This window comes from Crassostrea angulata, chromosome 5 (genome assembly GCF_025612915.1).
Source record: "Crassostrea angulata isolate pt1a10 chromosome 5, ASM2561291v2, whole genome shotgun sequence".
NCBI classification, from domain to species: domain Eukaryota; kingdom Metazoa; phylum Mollusca; class Bivalvia; order Ostreida; family Ostreidae; genus Magallana; species Magallana angulata.
Genome location: NC_069115.1, coordinates 51,306,652 through 51,311,877, shown reverse-complemented (window position 1 = coordinate 51,311,877; position 5,226 = coordinate 51,306,652).

The following is a 5,226-nucleotide window of genomic DNA, read 5'->3' as shown; positions in this document are numbered from 1 at the left end:
TTGGGTTACAAGATTTTGCTATCTTTGTCATGCATTTTATCTCATCTAAGCTGAAAGTTCAGTTGATAATTGAATAAACCAATTTTGATATTTACTGTCGAAAAACTAGTCAACCTCTTTGTTCCAAGTCGGACAGGTTTTTTTTTCCAGGCGAGCAGTGTGGCCCATGGGCCTCTTGCTGATACAAATAATTACAATATAAAATCATGTTAGTAGGATGAACTTAAATAAATATTAATAATGCCTATGAACTTAACAGAATTAGCTATACACACAAAAATTTCCATTCTATATTTGATGCGTGGTGTTATTTTAAGAAATCTCCATGTACAAACAAATTGGAGACTGGTAATTGTTCCATTGGCCTTAGACCTACATCCACGGCATGAATAATAGAACAGATTGCTGTCTCTCTCCATGTATTAGGGAGACAAATTGTTAACATCAATCGCTCATCGTCCGAATGTCATCAGCAGAATTTATCAATAAATTGACGAGGGAATAATGCACATTTGATTAGCTGTGCAGATCTTGTCTTTGACACTGGTGCAAAGATACCACGCAAAGTACCTTGATGATGGTGGCGGAGAAAATCCATGAAAATTAAAACCGATAATGACAAGACATTTTATGGTCATAGTTCAGGAATACCGACATTTTGTGCTTGACACAAACTAAATTCACCAATACAGTAGGTGGGTGTCAGACTGAACTGATCGCTAAAAGTCAGCCAAAGTTTTTTTGCTTTTTGCACATATGGTGTGTTATTCAGAAGTCCTCTGTGTTCACTGTTTATACACATAGTTTACACGTTCGGGTGCCTCGGGCTTCTCAAGGGAGTACCTTTGAACTTGAAAGAGTGAATGGAATGAAAATGAAGGATGCTTTGACATATTGCTGGAAACCCAAATGGCGAGAATCTGGGTCAAAGGGACAGTTTTCACTCCGATTTTAATCGATTTTTACCGGAACATGGTTTTCCAATATATTCATTGGTCATTTGTGGTTAAAAGCGAATGTGATTACAATTATTACTATATAATGGCGAGTGTTTATATTATTAAAGTACAGATTCCATTGTTTTTGGTTTTGTTACAACTCTAGTTAGGTACAACTTCAAAAATCCTAAGGACGAAATATGGCCAAAAGTACAAATTTTTTATATTTGATCTGAATATAGAGCAAAACCTCGGGCCGACAATTTTAAATATCTTTTCGTTAAAACTTATTCAAATCAAATTGACCTAAACAACCGTTCTCTATGTGCGTTTCTTTTATTGTATGGCGTTACGTAACATATTTGCAGTTTTAACGAACCTAATTTACTGTGCAGAAGCACTATGTTAATAAAGCAGTAAATTCGTCCTTGGCCAATATGGTTCGACATTCATCAAGGTCATCGTGCTCTGATTAAATGAGATATCTTGTCAATATATTGAAATAGTTAACTCTAACAATAATGCCATTCATTTTATAGGAACTCAGTTTCATGCCGTGTTGTCTTATATATGGCATCCACGTAGTAAAATTACCCCAACCCCTCCCCGGGAAATCATAATGATTCTTTGGACCCCCCCCCCCCCTTTGGAAAAACGCAAAAGATTGCGTTTTAACGCAATAGCTATTGCGTTTAAACGCAAAGAACGTATCATTTTCAAATATGTGATATCGCAATTTTGCGATTAAACGCAATATTTCGCGTTTAAACGCATAACTTTGCGTTGTATCGCATAACTTTTTGCGTTTTATCGCAATCTTTTGCGTTTTAACGCAAACTACTTTGCAAATAAACGCAAACTATATTGCGAATAAACGCAAAAGATTGCATTTAAACGTAATACCTATTGCGATTTAACGCAATGTAAATTAATTTATTTACTGAACTGGCCCCAATAAGCTTCCGTAACAAATCCTTTTTGTCAGGAATAATTTTGCTTGTTGATTTTTTTTAGAACGCAGTTCGCAATTCAAAATTTTGAATTCATATTTGGGGCCCGCTTGCCTTATATGCAATTGAATAGTGAACTGCGTTCTATAGAACGCAGTTCGCAATTCAAAAATTAGTGCGATTGAATAGTGAACTGCGTTCTATCTAGAACGCAGTTCGCAATTCAAAATTTAGAATTCATATTTGGGGCCCGCTTGCCTTATATGCAATTGAATAGTGAACTGCGTTCTATCTAGAACGCAGTTCGCAATATATTAATTCAAAATTTAGAATTCATACTTGGGGCCCGCTTGCCTTATATGCAATTGAATAGTGAACTGCGTTCTATCTAGAACGCAGTTCGCAATTCAAAATTTAGAATTCATACTTGGGGCCCGCTTGCCTTATATGCAATTGAATAGTGAACTGCGTTCTATCTAGAACGCAGTTCGCAATTCAAATTGTTGAAAAGTGCAGTTCGCAATTCAAATTGTTGAATAGTGAACTGCGTTCTATCTAGAACGCAGTTCGCAATTCAAAATTTAGAATTCATATTTGAGGCCCGCTTGCCTTATATGCAATTGAATAGTGAACTGCGTTCTATCTAGAACGCAGTTCGCAATTCAAATTGTTGATTAGTGAACTGCGTTCTATCTAGAACTCAGTTCGCAATTCAAAATTTAGAATTCATATTTGAGGCCCGATTGCCTTATATGCAATTGAATAGTGAACTGCGTTCTATCTAGAACGCAGTTTGCAATTCAAATTTAGAATTCATATTTGGGTAGTTTTTAGCTCACCGAAACGAAGTCGGGGGGAGCTTATGCTATACCTTCGGCGTCGGCGTCCGAACCTGGTTAAAGTTTTTGTTGCAGGTCCTGTATCTAAGTTATTACTTGTCCTATCTTCACCAAACTTGCATGGATGATGCATCTTGACCTACTCATGGACTTGAAAGACCTGAATGCTGAATCAGGGCCATGAGTTTCAGATGCTGGAGGAGGTTAAGGTTTTTGGAGCAAGTTAAAGTTTTTGGTGCAGGTGCCCTTTGATAGCAATTTATAGGTTACTACTGGTCCTAACTTTACCAAACTTGCATGGATGGTGCATCTTATGATACTGATGCATCAGACATGCTTTAATGCTGAATCTGAGCTTTAGGTTTCAGATGCTGGATGGGGTTAAGGTTTTTAGAGCTGGCTAAAGTTTTTGGAGCAGGTGCCCTTTGATGATTATATCTTAGTTATTACTGGTCCTAACTTCACTAAATTTGCATAGATCGTGCGTCTTATGATACTGATACATGTATACCTGGCAGGCTTGAATGCTGAATCTGAGCCATAGGTTTCAGATGCTGGATGAGGTTAAGGTTTTTAGAGCTGGTTAAAGTTTTTGGAGCAGGTGCCCTTTGTTGATTATATCTTAGTTATTACTGGTCCTAACTTCACCAAACTTGCATAGATGGTGTGTCGTATGATACTGGTGCCTCTGACAGGAAGGAATGCCGAATCTGAGCCATATGTTTCGGATGCTGGATGAGGTTAAGGTTTTTAGAGCTGGTTAAAGTTTTTGGAGCAGGTGCCCTTTGATGATTATAACTTAGTTATCACTGGTCTTAACTTCACCAAACTTATATGGATGGTGCGTCTTATAATACTGATGCACCTGACAGGCATGAATGCTGAATCTGAGCCATAGGTTTCGGATGCTGAAGGAGGTAAAGGTTTTAAGAGTTTGTTAAAGTTTTTGGAGCAGGTGCCCTCTGATGATTATATCTTAGTTACTACTGGTCCTAACTTCATAAAACTTGCATGGATGATACGTCTTATGATACTGATGCACCTGGCCGGCTTGGATGCTGAATCTGAGGCGTATGTCTCGGATGCTCGATGAGATTTGTTTTTTTGGAACAGGTTACATATTTTATAAATAATAGCTTGCATAGTTGATTGAACTATAATATTAATGAACTGCAGAGGTAGCTTCAGATGCAGATCTCCATTATCAAGGATGCAAAAAAAAATTATCCTATCTAAAACCTGCTTGATAGATGTGTTCGTTGTTAAATGATATAATATGATTCCTATGATATAGTATTGTATGATATGATACACTATTGTTTTATATGGTACAATATTATATCATATATAATATTGTAAAAAGTTATATGATACGATATGATATTGTATCAATTTTTTATTACATTATGATATGATATTGTATTGTGATATTGTTATGTATAGTATTGTTTATTATGATACAATATTGTATAATATGATATTGTATAATATCACATATATTATATTTTATCACATGCTATTTCATATGATATTGCAACATAATATAGTATCATATGATATGATATTGTATAATATATATCATATCATATGATACGATATTGTATAAAATGAGATTGGTTTATATAATATATTATTATATCAATATATGAAAATGTATTATATGATATTGTATAATGTGATATTGTATCATATAATACAATAAAGTATACTATGATATTGTATGATATAATATAGTACTATATCACATGATATTGTATCAATTGATATGATACAATATTGTAGCTAATTTTATTGTATCATATGATACAATATCCTACATTGTATCAAATATGATACAATATCATACAATGCAATATCATGCTATAATATTATACAGTATAATATTGTGATGCATTATGTGATATGATATTGTATCATATATTATTATAGTGTATCATATCATATCAATATAATAATATATTATGATATTGTATTATGTGATCAAATACAATAATGTATAACAAGATACAATGTCATATCATATGTTACAATATCATATTTCATCATTATTAATTACAGTATTTTATTGTAATATATGATATATATTGTACTGGTATCATAGGATGCAATATAGTATTTTATATTATCGTATTGATAAACATTGTATCATATAATACCCTATGAAATGAACATATGATTATTATACAATTTTTATTATATGATATTGTTATACGATATTTTGTGAAAACAGTATCCATGTATATCCAAGATCATTAACTATGATTTTCAAATAATATGATAAAGGTGGTCTCATAAAGGTGATTCCTCAAAAAGGTGATCCCTCGTCTCGGTGAGCTTTGTAATCTGTTATTACCTATGTTTAAGAATCGGGCTTATATGCAATTGAATAGTGAACTGCGTTCTATCTAGAAAGCAATTCGCAATTCAAAATTTAGAATTCATATTTGGGACCTGAATTTTTCAGGGGCATCTACTAGTGGTATTTCACTACCACTGTGA